Raw genomic sequence first — 19793 nt, 5'->3', positions numbered from 1 at the left:
GAATGACCTGGATTTCTGCATAAATTGGTCATACAATTTGATCTTATCTTCATCTAAGTCACAACCATAGACAAACGTAGTGTGCTTAAACTAATAACACACACATTATGGTCTTTTTCTTGTCTGTTGAATACATCATTTAATCATTTACAATGTAAGTTGGAGAAAGTATGCTAACCGCTAGGCTAAAAGCTAATTGGAGTCAGCTAACCTAGAGTCCAATCAGTTGGAGTCCAATCAGCTTCCCTGCCCTATAATAAACACTCACAAAATGTGAGTTTGCTACTCACAAGAAGCATTGCCTGATGTGAACCATGCCTCGAACAAAAGAGATCTCGGAAGACCTAAGATTAAGAATTGCTGACTTGCATCAAGCTGGAAAGGGTTACAAAAGAATCTATAAAAGCCTTGATGTTCATCAGTCCATGGTAAGACAAATTGTCTATAAATGGAGAAAGTTCAGCACTGTTGCTACTCTCTGGCTGTTCTGCAAAGATAACTGCAAGAGCACAGCGCAGAATGCTCAATGAGGTTAAGAAGAATCCTAGAGTGTCAGCTAAAGACTTACAGAAATCTCTGGAACATGCTAACGTCTCTGTTGATGAGTCTATGATGCGTAACACACTAAACAATCGTGTTCATGGGAGGACACCACAGAAGAAGTCATTGCTGTCCAAAAAAACATTGATGCACGTCTGAAGTTCGCAAAAGAGCACCTGGATGTTCCAGAAGCAAAATATTATGTGGACAGATGCAACTAAGATTGTGTTGTTTGGGAGGAACACACAACACTATGTGTGGAGAAAAAAAGGCACAGCACACCAACATCAAAACCACATCCCAACTGTAAAGTATGGTGGAGGGAGCATCATGGTTTGGGGCTGCTTTGCTACCTCAGGGCTTGGACAGCTTGCTATCATCAATGGAAAAATGAATTCCTAAGTTTATCAAGACATTTTGCAGGAGAATGTAAGGCTATTGGCCTGCCAATTTAAGCTCAACAGAAGTTTGGTGATGCAACAGGAGAACGACCCAAAACACAGAAGTAAATCAACAAAAGAATGACTTCAACAGAAGAAAATATGCCATCTGGAGTGGCCGAGTCCTGACCTCAACCCGATTGAGATGCTCTGGCATGACCTCAAGAGACCAGATCACACCAGACATCTCAAGAATATTGCTGAACGGAAACTGTTTATAAAGAGGAACAGTCCAAAATCCCTCCTGACTGTTGTGCAGGTCTGATCTGCAACTACAGAAAACATTTGGTGGAGGTTATTCCTGCCAAAGGAGGGTCAACCAGTTATTAAATCCAAGGGTTCACATACTTTTCCCACCCTGCACCGTGAATGTTTACACGGTGTGTTCAATAAAGACAAGAAAACATAAAATGGTTTGTGTGTTATTAGTTTAAGCAGACTGTGTTTGTCTTTTTTTGTGACTTAGATCAGATCACATTTTATGACCAATCTGTGCAGAATTCTAGGTAATTCCTAAGGGTTCACATACTTTTTCTTGCCACTGTATGTATGTATGTATGTATGTATGTATGTATGTATAGATAGGAGTGACTAGGCAACAGGATAGATAATAAATAGCAGCAGCATGTGTGTGTCATCAGTATGCATGTGTGCACATGTTATGTGTATGTGTGTGTTGGGGTGTCAGTTTAAGTATTTGTGAGTGTTTGGGTAGAGTCCCGTGTGTGTGCATGGAGTCAGTGCAAGGGAGTTCGTGCAAAAAAAAGGGACAATGCAGGTAGTCGTTTCGTTAGATCTTTAGGATTTTGTTTAGATGTCTTATTAAGGCTTGACGGTAAAAGCTGCTCAGGGTCCTGTTGGTTCCAGACTTGGTGCACTGGTACCGCTTGATATGCGGTAGCAGAGAGAACAGTCTATGGCTTGGGTGGCTGGAGTCTTTGACACCACCTGGTATAGAGGTCCTGGATGGCAGGGAGCTCGGCCACAGTGATGTACTGATCCGAACTCGCCATCCTTTGTATAAGCGCCTTGCGGGCGGGTGCCAAGCAGTTGCCGTACCAATCGATTATGCAGCCAGTCAAAACTCTCTCAATGGTGCAGCTGTAGAGCTTTTTGAGGATCTGAGGGCCCATGCCGAATCTTTTCAGAGGGGGAAGAGGCGCTGTCGTGCCCTCTTCACAACTGTGTGTGTGTTGTGGAGCATGTTAACTCTTTAGTGATGTGGACACCGAGGAACTTGAAGCTCTGCCTCATCGTCGTCGATGATCAGTCCTACCACCGCTGCGTCGTCAGCAAACTTGATGATGGTGTTGGAGTCGTGCTCGGCCATGGAGTCATGGCTGAACAGGTAGTACCGGAGAGTCCTAAGCAGCGCTCACCCCTGAGGGGCCCCGTGTTGATGGTCAGCGTGGGGGATGTGTTGTTGCCTACCCTCACCACTTGAGGGCGACCCGTCAGGAAGTTCACAATCCTGTTGTAGCGGGAGGTGTTCAGTCCCAGAGTCCTGAGCTTGGTGATGAGCTTTGAGGGGACTAACCTGCCTAAAAGACTATCATCCCGTAGCACTCACATTTATAGCCATGACATTTCTTTGAAAGGCTGGTCACTTGTGTGGGTGATATGCGAATTGGAGTGGGGCCAGGATGATGTGAGCCATGACTAGCCTTCAAATAATTTCATGGCTATAGATGTGAGTGCTACTGGGCGGGAGTTATTTAGGCAGGTTAGCTTGGCATTCTTGGGCACGGGGACTATGGTGGTCTGCTTGAAACAAGTTGATATTACAGACCAGGTCAGGGATAGATTGAAAATGTCATTGAAGACACTTTCCAGCTGGTCAGCGCATGCTCAAAGTACACATCCTGGTATTCTGTCTAGCCCTGCGGCCTTGCTAGGAAGCTTGTGGCTGGGTATCCCTTTGTAGTCCGTGATAGTTTGCAAGCCCTACCACATTCGTTGAGCGTCAGAGCAGGCATAGTAGGGTTTCGATCTTAACCCTGTAATGACGCTTTGCTTGTTTGATCAATCGTCGGAGGTCGGAGATGGATTTCTTATAAGCGTCCGGATCAGTGTCCCACTCCTTGAAAGCGGCACCTCTATCCTTTAACTCAGTGTGGATGTTGCCTGTAATCCATAGCTTCTGGTTGGGGTATTTTTGTATGGTCACGTTGTCGATTGCACTAATGGAGCCGGAGACTGATGTGGTAAACTCCTCAATGTTATCAGATGAATTCCGGAATATATTCCAGTCTGTGGCATTACATGGCATTAATTGGTTAATTACATGGGATGATACATTTCCATAGCGAAAGGGTCAGTCATGACATCCTCTATCTCTCTTGTCCTTCGCTGCACTCAGCACAAGCTATCGTCATCAACGCACCAGTCGACTCTGAGCACGCGACGCACGTGTGCCACATCCTCAGGAAACTCGCAGCATCCATTATGGCCTTTTAGAAGCGAGGCGTGAGTGTTAATAGATATCAGATACATCTCCATCTGTCACAGCGGACTCAAAAGCAACCCAGCTGGCCTTTTTATGAGATCTTTTTTTTTAAAGCCGACTAACATCTGTTTTCCGGACGTTTTCTCAAATGTGTTCACGTCCCGCCACTAAATGAACTGTATGGGCAATAAAACGCACACAAACACGTGGTTCCGTCCTCTCATATCAGACAGAGGCAGAAGGGAATCTTGAAAGGTCAGAGAGAGTTCAACTTCACCGAGAGGAAGAATAAAATAACAACAACGGTAGGCTAGCAATAGCTCCATAATTAAATTAAAACAGACCCTTTAATAAACATCAGATATTCATTTTTTTTTTATGGCTTGATAGACCAATAGGCCTTGGCCTAGCATATATGCTTACCAAGTAAAACTATGAATTCATATTGGTTTCAGCCACAGAGCTAATCAGAGAAAAGTAAAATAATTTTAAAAAATGTATAGAGAGAGTATATATAGAGAGAGTATATATAGAGAGAGTATATATAGAGAGAGTATATATAGAGAGAGTATATATAGAGAGAGTATATATAGAGAGAGCGAGAGATTTAAAAAAAATAAAAATACAAATGCCTTTCACAGACAACTTTATTTGAGAACCACAAACCCACAACGCCACCCTTTGCCATAAATACCTAAAAAAAAAAGACAACAGCTTATTTAGGTTGTATGATCTTTAAGCAGCTTGAGTTCAGAGAAGTAGCCATATCATCAGTCAAAATGTGCCCTCAAAAAGCTGCCAGTGACTGGTGAGAGGATGAATGAGTTGGGGGGGAAGATGGAGAGGGTGAGGAGGGCTCTCTGGCAACACAACCTCCCTAGCCCCCATCCCAGTGACTCCCACTGGCAAAGCCTAAGTGGGAGTGGGAGTTTGACAAGGGGGTTTCACACAGGGATAGGCTACAATATGAGAGAACGAGTGAGTGGGAAAGAGAAGTACAGAGACATGGAATGAGTGAAAGAGAGAAAATACACAGGGAATGAAATTGAGAGGGTTGTGAGAGAGGAAAGCAGTGATGGGAGAGAGAGAGAGAGACTATGGACAATAGACACGCACATGCACACACACACACACACACACACACACACACACACACTGGCTCTGCGGCCCCGGGGTCTGGCCTCCATCAAAGCAGGTGTGACGTAGAGGTGGGAAGCGCACACTTACACACATTCAGCCCCTTTTGTGAGAGAGCCAAGTCAAATAGGGTGAATTATGTTACACAGATCTGACAGAGTGACAGGGGGTGATTTGTACAAGCCAGGCAGAAGCAGTGCATGGCCTTGATGGGGCCATGGTGCTCTGGGGATTGGCAGGGGTTCTGGAGGGGTGTCCAGGAGTGGAATGGGGATTTGGGGCTGGGATTCCTAAGATACGTGGACCGCAGTCGTGGGCCGTTGGGTCAGATTCTCCCAAAGCTGGGTCATGGGATTATCTAGGGAGCACTTAGCTAAGACAACACTGGACAATGTTACAGACAGACATTGAATGTGGTTACGTCATTCTGTAAATCCTGCCCGTGTCCACTCTCAATGTATTTTCCGTCTGTTGTGTTGTGTAATGTTACTGACGTGTTACTAACGTTTTTAATGTTCTTCATGTAGGCTACCTAAGTAGCCGGTATTGACAAAATCTCATTCAGAAAGGACACCCACACAAATAGGTGTGTATATCCTTTCTTTCTGCCTTTCTGTTCCCCTAAAATAGGCCTACATCCCAATACAAAAGTAATCTAGTTATGCCTGGTCTCTATCAATACGCCTATAACATCAGCCTCAAGGTTTGTTCTGCTCAGTTTCATTTAGTTCCATAAGATGATCCAGCTGGCTCCCAACTGTCTATGTGACAGATGCAGCCCAGTTCATATATATATATATATATATATATATAGCCATGAAGTGCAAAGGCTGACTCTATTGGCTGGAATGTATTACCATATCTTTTGCTGATTGGTGTGTGAAGTGACATTGACAAATTGGTCTCCAGCTGATTGGATATTCCAGTGACGTGTAAAAGTGGGCTGAGCTGGATGGAGACAGCGAAGGGTGGGGTGGAATAGGGGGTACACTGTCAATCATCAACTGTGGTCAAAGACGTGCTATTTTTTGTTTTCTTTAAATAAGACTGTGGGGTTACATATTAGTTGTAGCTGTAGTCTAACGTTTTGTTAATAAAGAATACAAATGGAAAGTGTTTTACTGATAAACTAGACTATGATAATTAAAACATCTTATGCAATTACAATTTAAATAAGATCGTAACATTTTCATGAACTACACTGTATTTTCTAGGCTATAACTGTCAAATGCCTCTGCCTTATTGTTGTACACTTTGATGTGAGCCCTTCCACCCTGTGGGTCTCTTATTGACGGTCTGTGGAGTACAGACCATAATCATTTTTGCAACTATAATTTGACTGATAGTAGTCCCCATATCTGTTATGTTTAAATGAGTGCATTGGTTTTAATTGAACAATCAATAACCCCCTTCCCAATCTAATTATCTTGCAAAGCTTGAATTCGTTGAATATGAATGTTTAATTTCATATTCTCACCTGCACTATGGAAGCACAATATGTCCTAAAATGTGCACATGTTTTACTCTCCAATATTTTTCCATTGCCAAATGCTTTAGTCTGTGAAATGTCATATTTAATGTCATCTTGAAATGTAATTACATTTATATGAAGTTCCAGCTGGACATATAAAATTAATTATCACATCCACACCGGGTTGCGAACGACGCCATAAAGAATAACGGACAGCCAGTATTCGAGGCCAGTCATTCTCTGTGCCCCGCGCGCCCTGCCCGGTGGAAACAGTCGGGTCTGTTTCAACAGAACACCAGTCCTGTCTCCTGCATCTTGTCAAAAGTCGAGCCAGGCTGCCAAACTCTCGTCTCTCAATCAGCGACGGGAGGACCACATGCTCATTGGGGCCGTTTTTTTCCCTAGCGTGCCACATGCTCCATTTCAAATAAACAGCCCTATTTGGCGCACCAAAGCCAGCCATCTGCCCAAACAGAGCGCGCGGGATATAAATGATGGCCCATTCTTAAACAAATAAACTCGCACACAATCTCAGACCGCGGACGCACACAATCTTCGTAAAATGGAGCCGAATTAGAAAAAAGAAAACGATTTGTCGTCTTGAAAGGTAAACAAGGCGACAGGTTTCTGAAAATATGAGGTGACAGGCGGGGCTGAGAGGTTTCACAGAAAATATAATAAACAGGAAGTCAATCAAGCAAAAGTAAATTCGAGCCTGATGTTGGAAATTAAAGGCTAAAGTAGGCTAACCTAGACTACCTTGTTTTGAAAATGGGATTCTCAATGCCATATAAGGCCGAAGCTTGTAGGCTATTTCCCCAATATTGGACCTGGCCACTCGGTCTCCAAAACGCCACATGCTGTCACTAAAAGAACCAGAGCGCCCAATAAGCCTCTATATTTAGGCTATGTCACAATAATTTGATGTGCTGCTTTAGGGCTATACCCTACACATAAACTTTGAATTCCGTTTCAAATGAATTCAAATTATTTGAAAAATAAACATGTCGGCATTAGTTACATTTGATAATCTATTGAAATGTAAAAGGGCCTATATTTCCCCAAATCTGGACATTGTAATTGTTTTGCCTACCAAATGTTTATATGTAAATAGTTCACATCAATGTCCATTTCATGCAAAATATTGAGGGCCAATTATGAAGTTTTTATTCCTTCAATTCATACACTCTAACGCACATGTTTGACAAAAAATGAATTTGGTACGCTATGATTTGTTTGTTTATAACTAAGTAACCCTTAATCAATTAGTAATTTGTATTAAACTTACATATTTAAAGGCTTATTCATAATTATTCGATTTTGGGAATTAATAATCGTTTGTAGCATCTCATAGAAACAAGAGCTGTTTTCCCTATACACTGAGTATACCAAACATTAAGAACACCTGCTCTTTCCTAGACAGGCCACTCAATATTGAGATGTTCCTACTATTTGTATACTCAGTGTATAGATAGGCTACGTAAACATGATGGGCATGCAAGCGGTACCTCCTTTTAGCCAGTAGATGGCAGAAGAGTACAATGGTCTTCAGAAAAGCCAAGCACACTAAAATCACTCCTCAGTCTCTTGCCGGCACATCTCTCCCTCAATCTGAACGTAAAATGAAACTGGTGACGTGTGTTACATAAAAACGACACTAAAAGGAACCAACAGTGGGCTCATATCTTTATCATGAGATATAATGATGGTATCCACCTGGACTGAGAATGCATATTTAGAGCTTCTTTCTTACATACATTGGCTTACATTCAGTCCAAAGTATGAACACAGACATATCAAACCTGTCTTCAATAGCAAATGTGGTCACTGCCGTTCCAGAAGAATCTTCCCAAAACAAAGATATTTACTTCAAATGTGAGACAGTTTGAAGACAAAGGAGGAGGATTTAAACAGAAACAGCTACACAGTGTGGGAAACACAAGGTAAACATACATGGTAGAAGTTTACAGAGCTGTAGTGTATTTATGTGTTCTTTCCAGTACAATTACAAACCATTGGTTTACAATGCAAATCAAACCATTGCCAGAGTTTTATGAAAATGTCACGGTGTGAGTTTTGTAAACAAGCACTCTCTCACCCCCATCCTGTACATGATCAAGTCCATAGGAAGGCATATGTGGAATGCAGCGTTCTTAAAACGTTGCCATGACGTTACTTTGGGGTTTGACACCCATGGGTCTTGTCTGATCGGGTCAGATGGGGACCAAAGCTTATTCAAACTTTCAAACGCTGCCGCCGTCAAATGCTTTCAATGGCCATCACATGCCTCCAGCTGCAATTACTTAGCTGGACCAAATAGTGGTGGTGACTGGGAAGGGAAGGCTTCTCGCTTGGCTGTGGCTGGCTGTTGATTGACAGAGCATGGCAGTTAGGCTGGTTGTGTGGGAGACTGATGTAGCCTCAGTACCCCGTCACTGGACAGATTTACAAAGGCCGACAGAGTCAACAAAGGCTTGTCAGAATGCTCACACAAGCACTTGTCTGTCTGTCTGTCTGTCTGTCTGTCTGTCTGTCTGTCTGTCTGTCTGTCTGTCTGTCTGTCTGTCTGTCTGTCTGTCTGTCTGTGTGTCTCTCTCTCTCTCTCTCTCTCTCTCTCTCTCTCTCTCTCTCTCTCTCTCTCTCTCTCTCTCTCTCTCTCTCTCTCTCTCTCTCTCTCTCTCTCTCTCTCTCTCTCTCTCTCTCTCTCTCTCTCTCTCTCTCTCTCTCTCTCTCTCTCTCTCTCTCTCTCTCTCTCTCTCTCTCTCTCTCTCTCTCTCTCTCTCTCTCTCTCTCTCTCTCTCTCTCTCTCTCTCTCTCTCTCTCTCTCTCTCTCTCTCTCTCTCTCTCTCTCTCTCTCTCTCAGAAATTGGTGGAGGGCTGTCGGAGTGTTGTGATGTCTGACGATGGGTGTGACTATCCCACACACGTAATTGGTGGCAGGCCTTAGCAAGAGAAAGGGCGGGGGGTGGGGGTGTTAACGACAGAGAAAAAGGCTTGAGAGGGAAAGCAAAAGTGATAGAGTGAAAGGTTTTACACAGTGTCCAGGTTACACGCCTGCTGAATGAAGATGTCCCCATTCAGAGGGCACAGTAGTTCAAGCTGTTACCTTCCTTTGGAGATTGTTGCAGGGCCACATAGAGACCCATGATCCCCCTTGGAAGTATAGTGAACTTGGAGTAAGATTAACCACCGGTCTGGAGAAGCATACCTACACAGCATGACACTGTTATCAAATGTTTTATTAGTCCTGCAAATTGTAAAGACAATGGTCTCTCTGTAAGTGTTTGAGAAGAGTTCACAGCAGACACTGTGGCAGCTACAGGACATCACACTACATTCAGACACTCAGAGATTCTTAGATATTTCTTTGCATTCCGTGGACAACAGTACCAGATATAGATAACATCAAAGCACATGTTTCGCTAAAGCACGTAAGATACCTCAGCCTTGCCTGGAGGTTGTGCGGTAATGCTCAATGTAAAAAAAAAAAAATGGATGACACACTTTCAACTATGTGTGCTTTGTCTATTTCTGCTAACTGGTGATTCAGCTGACTCCCTCTGGACGGAACTGCTCTATTCTTCTAGGAAATCAGATGCCATGAGTGGCTAGCGGGTACCAGGAATCATCCACCACAGAGAGTAAAGTTCTCCCCGGTCTGAGGCTTTGATGAGTTTTTCTTCGAGTTCAAGATTTTCTTTCCTTGTCTCCCTTTTCTTCGAACCAGCTGCATCGAAACTGTTCAATGAAATGTAAAAAGAAAAAAAAGAAAGGCCGCTTGATATGGAAGCATGAGGATCTGAAAATCACTTGAAGAACAAGAGATGAAGTACTAAAGATTTCCATTGGCTCACATGCTGCACCAATGGGGAACAAATACCACCTTTTGTGTTACATATAGAGGTACAAGCTCAGCAAAAATAACCCCTCCTGGTGTGATGTGACCGAACGCAGCCTGCCTCCCAAGTCCCCTTGAGGCCATGCCAACACTGGAAAGCCGGAGACCAAAATGGCCGCCACAAAATGGAACAACGACTAACCAATGTTGCTCCATGAAAATAAAGAGGAAGACCTCAGATGTGACTGAAGGTAGAAGGAAGGTAATGCCAATACACTGGTGGATAAAAAAAGACGGGCCAGCGAGTGGGTGCTCCTCAATAACGTCAATATGTCACGCTCAATGGATCACGTAGTGAGACACATAATCATATGAAGGGGGCGAGACCTGCCGTGACACGAAATCAATCCGCCAACCACGCTTCATCCCCGGGGCCTCTGGCTCTGAATTATGACACGCTAGGCAGCCCGCATGGTTGTCCGCCATGTTGCCCACTCCGCTGGCCTCCTCTCCTTCCCCTGTGCAAACTCGTACCTTTAAGGATCCAATAAATTCTGCCACCCCTGCAGGGTTTTGACAAGGCACGGTCCAGCGTGGTGATTATGGTCGAGGGGACCGTGGTCAGTGATTAAGGCTGACCGGAGGATGGACGGGGATCAATGGAAGAGCGTCGGAGTGGCCGAGGAGCAGAAGACGGTCCAGTGTTTAATGGCCGTTGGGGGATAGAGTGGGGGGGGAGGGTTCTAATTGAGCTAATTGCAGGGCAGGCTCCTGTTATGATATTAGAATGGATTTAATGTGCAAGACGTTACGGGGTAGAGGGATGAGGATCAATGAGCAGGACGGGATGGGACAGGAGGCTCTGGAGTGCAGGTTGACGTATTGAGACCTCTGAGGAGAACCATGGAGGAAAGCACAGGCAGGCAGTCACATGAAGGAGTGTGAGTCGAGGACGTATTCCCGCCCGAAGGAAGAGCAAAATCCTGACTGATGTCAGACGTGCTCGTAATAGTAAGTCCGCGTAAGGAAGCGACTGGCTGGATTGTCATGGCATAGCCCGAACTGTCACATGAATCTTCTATTGGCATCGGTCCATAATATGTAGCCTATGCTGATGTCAGTGGACGATTTGATTGAAAGCGTTGACTTACTGGCACGTCTCAAGTCAACGGACCTCCGAGAGTGTAGTGCCTAATCCTAAGTACAAGCAGGCGTTAGTAATAGTGTGTGAGGCCATACTGGCGGAGGACTGATGGACTGATGGACTGATGGACTGATGGACTGATGGATTTATGATGGAAATGATGCTAATTGCACCCAGCAGTGTGAGGCTGGAGCTGTCTCTAGTCTTCTCTTGCCCCCACGTCAGCTCTACACATATGAAACAATTACGCACTGTAAAGGATCCCACCTCCACGGGTTGGAACGCTCGTTTACGTCACACAGGGATAACAATACACCTCTACGACTGACACAGGTCACACATCCCACCGCGGGTCTTTCTTCTCTCCCGACGCGGAGCCGTGTTTCTGCCAATCAGGACCCCGCGTGCGCTTGCAATTAATCCCCGGGTCTTGACGGGCCTTGCAAATAAAGCAAACAGCCCCTGTGGTTCTGTCGTGATGCTTGATTTCCATCCGCCCACTGGAAAGTAGGCCCAGCCATCTATCACCCGCTGGATCTGCCTTCCTCTCAATCTCTCGGCACTCACCAGAAACGAGACCCAGCCTGATTGGGCTTAATGTCAAACACATGGTCCTGGTCGGCCGGCGCAACTTTCCCACCAGAGCTCTAGAAGAGACGCCCTCTCTGATCAAGAGAGGAACCAACCAAAAGCCAGGCGTGTAGACCACCGCTTTGGCAAACGGTAAACAAAACAGGATTTTCTCAGGGATTTTGACGTGTGGTTTGGTTCGGGCCTAGGGATTTTCTTTGCCTTTGCGTATTGGTTAGCAATGGTGGTGGGGTGGTTACCGATGAATAGGAAAATAATTTATGTTTGGATGGATGGTGTTTGAAGGTATCGGTGTGTGTGTGTCTATTGTCTATAGTCCTGACTAAGGGTTCTTGATTGAACCTCCCAGCACCCCCCCCACCCTCCTCTTTCTCTCTCTCTCTCGCTCATTCATTCATTCACAGTGCGGAAGGCCTTTGGTGGGCTGTAGAAGCCTTTTAACCTGGAAGTGCTCTGATTGGACCAGGGGTCAGTCTCTAGGCCTCTAAAGCCACTCTGCCCCATCCGTCACTGTCACTCCACTATTAGTGCTATTATCCTCAAAGTAACACTGAGAATTACAGCACTTGCAAAAAGCCTGCTGTCCGGACTCTGCAGTGACCTGCGCCAAATGATATAAAGGGTGAAACTCCCATCGGTGACGTCACTGAGGAGAGAGGAAAAAAGGACACTAAGATGCTTACACAGAGGCTAAAATGGCTGACACAGAGGCTAAAATGGCTGACACAGAGGCTAAGATGGCTGACACAGAGGCTAAGATGGCTGACACAGAGGCTAAGATGGCTGACACAGAGGCTAAGATGGCTGACACAGAGGCTAAGATGGCTGACACAGAGGCTAAGATGGCTGACACAGAGGCTAAAATGGCTGACACAGAGGCTAAGATGGCTGACATAAAACATGACAGACTGGCTGACAGGATTTTGGCTGGGTGAATGGCATCTGGACAACTAAAGCACCCAAAACTATACTACAATTCCGACACCTGAAGACACAATGGCTAACTTCTCTAAGAAATGTGTATTAATGTGCTGTATCTGGCACATTTGGGGTCAATCCAGTCTCAGTATCAATCAATTCAGCAGATGAATTTAAATTCTCTTCAGATTTATACCAAGGCCATACATTGCCATATTGTATTTTTTGATGACTGTGCTCACAACTATCACAATAATGCACCTTGGCCAACCGAACCACATCCCTTTATTTACAACCAAACCACCTCCATACATTTACAACCAAACCACCTCCATACATTTACAACCAAAATACCTCCATACATTTACAACCAAACCACCTCCATACATTTACAACCAAACCACCTCCATACATTTACAACCAAACCACCTCCATACATTTACAACCAAACCACCTCCATACATTTACAACCAAACCACCTCCATACATTTACAACCAAACCACCTCCATACATTTACAACCAAACCACATCCCTTTATTTACAACCAAACCACCTCCATACATTTACAACCAAACCACCTCCATACATTTACAACCAAACCACCTCCATACATTTACAACCAAACCACCTCCATACATTTACAACCGAACCACATCCCTTTATTTACAACCAAACCACCTCCATACATTTACAACCAAACCACCTCCATACATTTACAACCAAACCACCTCCATACATTTACAACCAAACCACCTCCATACATTTACAACCAAACCACCTCCATACATTTACAACCAAACCACCTCCATACATTTACAACCAAACCACCTCCATACATTTACAACCAAACCACCTCCATACATTTACAACCAAACCACCTCCATACATTTACAACCAAAATACCTCCATATATTTTCAAACTGCATTAGTCTCATTGGAGAAATAGAAAACACTGTCTTTATAAGGGTTGCCGAGTAGCTGGAGCTTCTGCTCTCCGCATGGTTCCTCATGTCTGAGGCCTCTCCCTCTACTCGTATCTCAGGAAGAGACATTCACTGTTCACAGCCTGGCCAGGCCTGCGACACAGAATGCCAGAGCATTGTCCCATAACACCATGTGTCAGTCTTAGTTATGGCCAGAGCATGCTTCTCCCAGAAAACACCATTTCCCCCAGAAATCAGCCGCTGCATATTCATGAGGGGCGAACAAAACGGTGTCAGCGGAGAGGAAGAATCGGCACGGCGGGGGGCAGATCTGAGAGACAGAGCGTGGAACGTTCTCTAAACATTAGCCTTCAACCTGTCCATCAACGGTAGGCCTGTGGACTTGAAGCACAGCAGGTAGCCACAGACTCACTCATGCTGCACCCAGAGAAGCACAGGCAGCCAGGCACACACAGATAAGCTACGACCACAGACACATATGCCCAGCACAATGAAACGAACAGATTCACATTTCATTGATTCACAATCAAACACTAGATAGAAATACAGGAAGAGAGTAACAAATTATTAGATACATCTATATTGGGTTGTGTTATGTCTATAAGCATGACTTCTTTCATTCATGTGTAACTCATGTGTTACTGTGTGTGTGTGTTTCTATTTGTGTGTGTCTAGGCCTCAGCAGTGGTCACTGATTCCATGTGAATGTGTGTTTGTATACTTGCATGTGTGTGTTTGTGTGAGAATGGATTACAGTTTGTATGAGAGTGCTTGTGTGTGTCCACCTCGGGCCCCACCGGCTCTGTTCATCAGCAAAGAAATCATTTACAGCCCTACAGGGCTGCTGGGGGAAGGGGTTAAAGTTCAAACCTGATGCCCCCGTCTGGTCAATCAAAACCCACTCAATGCCAAAGTCCAGCCTCTCTTTTTATAGCCCCATTCATTCTATCAATCTGAAATGGTGGCCAGGCCGGGAGGGAGGGAAAAAGTCCTGCTCCTTTTGGGTGGAGCCTTCGTTTTTCAATTATCTCCAGGGGCATGGGGCCACGGTTTCAATTTCACTCTAGAGGAGAGGTTCCGTGTGTAACCTTATCGCCGCCTGATAAACATGACTTTTTCCTTTGAACCCCTGGCCCCTCTAATATTGCTATAATCTGTGTTTGGCTCCTCGGCTGTCAATAGGGACACCCCTGAGTGGGGCAGTCAGACCTCTGAGCAGGGACCAGTCACCTGGCTTGGCGGAGATAGGCTTCTAAAAAGAAGTGTGATTGCATGAGAAGGAGGGGGGTGAAGCAACAAGCTATAGCCGGGGTTGGGCTTGTGTGTTTTCTGTGCTCTCTCTCTCTCTCTCGCTCTCTCTATTTTTGTTCTCCATCAAAGACAGGAGGCAGAGTATAGAGTAGATTGCTTGCTGGTCCTCTGCAGGCGAACGCTCCTCAGAGAGAACAATAGACGTCGATGCATTATCAATATTCCTCCCTTTTCAGTGTCAGACCCACTTAAGTGTGACAAATATGCAGTGGATGAATCAATAGGTTATTCCTAGGGGGGAGCTGCCCTGTGCTATCTGTGACACAATTGCTAGGGAAAGGGACTGTTACATTTATGTAGCTCCTTTGTGTCTAGGTAGAGTGAAACTATGCACTTCTTGGGTAGACTTATTCAATATCCATGTCGTAGTTCAATGCCACACTTTATATAGGTTCTGACATTTTAGGTCACGATGAGATTAAGTTCTGCAAACATTACATTAGAAGAGCACAAGGGGAACTATCAGGATATTAGGAATGAACTGTACATTAATGAAAAGGCTATTGATTCCTATTGCACTTCAGGAGACAAGTTGTGGGACGTATTGTTTACTTCAGTGGTTATGATGGTTATTAGTCACTACCCCCTGGGCACAAACGTAATTCAACGTCTAGTTTGGATTTATATTTGGTTGAGTTGTCAACTAACATGAATTAAATGTGAAATCACCAAAGAAATGCACCATGCCATTGGATTTAGGTTCAAAGTTGGGTGAAAAAAGGACCAAATCCTTACGTTGATGACTTTTTGCAAATCCAATCAGTTTTCCACATTGATTCAACATCATCACATTGCATTTGTTGTTGTTGAAATTACATGGAAACAATGGTGATTCAACCAGTTTTTGCCCAATGGGTAGAAAACACCAAGAAAGGGCCTCCCGGGTGGCGCAGTGGTCTAAGGCACTGTGCCTCTAGAGATTCTGGGTTCGAGTCCAGGCTTTGTTGCAGCCGGCCGTGACCGGGAGACCCAGGGGCGGTGCAGAATTGGCCCAGCGTCGTCAGGGTTAGGAGAGGGTTTGGCTGGCAGGGATGTCTTTGTCCCATTGTGCACTAGTGACTGCTGTGGTGGGCTGGGCGCAGTGCACACTGATGAGACAAGACAGTAACTACCAATAGGATACCACAACATTTGGGAGAAAAAGGAGTCCAAAAAAAAGAAGAAAACACCAAGAATACATTGGCACCATGAAAAGATTTCAATAAACCACACAATGTGCATCTGGTCACAAGTGACAACCCAGGAAGTGGCTGCATATCACCATTTAAGGAACTCTGATGTAGAATGTTGTGGTGCCATTGTGTTTTGCTCTTTAAGGAGAGGAACCATCTGTTTTTCAATTCAACTTTATCCCAGAAAGTGTATATTTTTTATAGCAACCATCAGATCAGAGGTACATAAAACCCCTGGACAGAGTTCATATGAGAACCTACATTATGGGGCCACACACACACACACACACACACACACACACACACACACACACACACACACACACACACACACACACACACACACACACACACACACACACACACACACACACACACACACACACACACACACACACACACACACACACACACACACACACACACACACACACACCTCTGATACCTGTTTCCTCTTTTGAAAGCTCATGTACTTGTGGATTACAGTTTTTTTTTTATGTGGTACATTTTCACAACTCTTTAGAAAAAAACTCAAAACAGGTCATCAGAAAGGCAGTTGTTACAAATCTCTCAGCACATTTTCAACTGACTAAGTACAACACATCCAACCATGCAGTCACTTTTTCACCAAACTTTCATCTAGAAATCCATGTTTCACATTGCAATACATGTTCATATAAAGTAATTGCCTTTCACAATGCGACAGTCACATTACTTTTAATATGATTCTCTTCTCTTTTGTTAAAATACATTTTACTATTACTTAATCCGACTGCTCTTAATTGATGATCACTTAATAGTTTGGTAAACCTATAGATTTTACATATCTACTATAGAACTACAGTACAGTACATCATGGAAATGTATTTCTGTGAAGTAGAAACATATCAAGTATAATATACTGAATGTACCACTTTGATGATGACTATTATGATTTGACTACAAAGTAAGTAAACAAAAATCACATATTGACAAGACCGGAGATGTATTATATGTAACGAATCAAATCAAAGTTTCTTGGGCGCACACACAGATTAAAATCTTCACATGATGCCCTGCAAACAAATACTAGTCGTTAGGATGTCCCTGGAACATTACAAAATAGCACAGTGTTTCCCACTTACTTGACACACTTTGACATACATTGTGTATGTTTATTATTCAACATGTCCTCACCTGGGATTTGAACTCACATACTCTTGGTTCACAGCATTCCAGTCTTCCTGCGATGCCACCATGTCTGTGTCAATGACTGATTTCACCAGTATTCCTACACTTTAGACTTCAAAGTAATTCTCAGCTTTGTATAATACACTCAAGACAAACTATTATATTTGTCATAGTGATTCAGGTGTAATACGCCCCTACAACATTAGACAACTATACAGAAAACCCTTGAATTGCTAAGATAAGTCAATGAAATCAATGAATAGAGAATAGCCAGATTAACTGATACCTAAAACAGCAGTGTAGATGGCACTTTTGCCAAGTGCGGAGATGTATTATAGATAATGAATGTGTAGGGGACTTCAGAAAATGCTATAGACTTTGTAGCGCAGCAGAAAGATCAGTGTACCCCAAATCCAAAGGGCAGCAGGGTAGCCTAGTGGTTAGAGCGTTGGATTAGTAACTGAAAGGTTGCAAGTTCAAATCATCGTTCTGCCACTGAACAGGCAGTTAACCCACTGTTCCTAGGCCGTCACTGAAAATAAGAATTTGTTCTTAACTGACTTGCCTAGTTAAATAAAGGTAAAATAATTTTAAAAATCCTAGGTGAGGTCATATTGAAGTCAGCGCTAACGCTAAGTGATCATGTCAAATGTAATCATATTCTCATTGATTAAAGATGTATTTTTTGTACACATTTTAGCTGACCAGTGTATCGCTTAACTTAAAATCCCCATACCATTGAATTACTTGCCTTACAAACACGTGACATTTTCAGTTTCACATGTGAAATAAATGTTTTCACATATTGAGCTGAAATGTTCATGTGAAAACGAGAGACACGTGAGGTCAGTTTCACGTGAAACTACATGTTGACATGTATTCAATAGAGTTCACACCAACTTTTCGCATGTGAGGATACGTTTTCACGTCACGTGAAATGTAGATTCACATGTGAAATTTGCCATTTTACACGTGAAACCTAACTCTCACATGTCGAATTGCATTTTCACGTGTGAAAACGTACGTGCACTTTCACGTGAACAATTTTCACGTGAAAATCTAACTCTCACATGTGGAATTTTCAGTTTCAAATGTGGAAAAATGTCACATGAAAATCGAACTCTTACATTTTGTCACTCGTAGTTATGGTATCACATGTTGACATTTTACATCCCTATGTTGTCACATTTATTTGACGAGATCATGTTTTCACGTGTGCTCAAATGTTTTCACATGTATAGTTTCATGTCATCACATGTTGCTTTTACATGTCATCACATAAGATCACATCAAAATCTTGTGGTACTAGCCTAAACTGTAGGGTACTAGCGGGTAACTAGCCCCCTGGGGTAACTGCCCCCCCCCGTAATTCACAATAACACCACAAGATGTCAAATTATGTCAAAGATGTCAAACAAATTATTTTCCAACACTCACTGGCTGCCACTGCCTCTGCTCAACATAACATTTCCACTGTGTCATCACAACTGTTGGAGATAATTCAACAAAAGGATTTTGTTGTAAATTTTATATTCCAATGAAGTTAGATCTATATACAGTACCAGTCAAAAGTTTGGACACACCTAATCATTCAAGGGTGTTTCTTTATTTTGACTATTGTCTACATTTTAGAATACTAGTGAAGATATCAAAACTATGAAATAACTGTTACGGTTTTCCTGCAGCGTGGTATTCTTGAAACATGTTTAATGAAGACGGCAAAACGAACAATACAAAAACAACAACCGTAACGTGAAAACCTATACAGCCTATCTGGTGCAAACTAACAGAGACAGGAACAATCACCCACCAAACACTCAAAGAATATGGCTGCCTAAATATGGTTCCCAATCAGAGACAACGATAAACACCTGCCTCTGATTGAGAACCACTCCAGACAGCCATAGACTTTGCTAGAGAACCCCACTAAACCACAATCCCAATACCTATGAAAACCCCAAGACAAAACACACCACATAAATAAACCCATGTCACACCCTGGCCTGACCAAATTAATAAAGAAAACAAAAAAAATTAAATTAATAAAGAAAACACAAAATATTAAGACCAGGGCGTGACAGAACCCAACCAAGTCTTAGTCCCCTTGTAACGAGTCCTTTGATTGGCGACCCTCGCCACCGACCTTGGCCTAATACCCCTCACCAAGGATCCCACTGGACTGAGGGGCAGCTCGGGACTGAGGGGCAGCTCGGGACTGAGAGGCAGCTCGGGCAGGTAGTAGGCTCTGGCAGATCCTGGCTGGCTGGTGGTTCTGGCAGATCCTGGCTGACTGGCGGTTCCGGAAGATCCTGGCTGACTGGCGGCTCTGGCTGCTCCATGCAGACTGGCAGCTCTGGCTGCTCCATGCGGAGGACTGGTGTGTGGAGGTGGCACAGGATGGACCGGACCGTGAAGGCGTACTGGAGAGCTTGAGAGCAGGGCTGGCACAGGACGTGCAAGGCTAGGGAGGTGCACAGGAGGCCTAGTGCGTGAGGCTGGCACAATCTTCACCAGCCGACTAACACGCACCTCAGGACGAGTATGGAGCGCTGACCCAGGTGCCATCAAATCCCCGACACGCTCAGTCGGGCGAATTCCGTACCTAAAGCACCAACACAGCAACTCCCTCATAACTCTCTCCTCCAATTTCCCCATTAACTCATTCACAGT

The sequence above is a fragment of the Oncorhynchus mykiss genome, chromosome 12, assembly GCF_013265735.2.
Source record: "Oncorhynchus mykiss isolate Arlee chromosome 12, USDA_OmykA_1.1, whole genome shotgun sequence".
Lineage (NCBI taxonomy): Eukaryota > Metazoa > Chordata > Actinopteri > Salmoniformes > Salmonidae > Oncorhynchus > Oncorhynchus mykiss.
Note: the sequence above shows the minus strand (reverse complement) of the source record.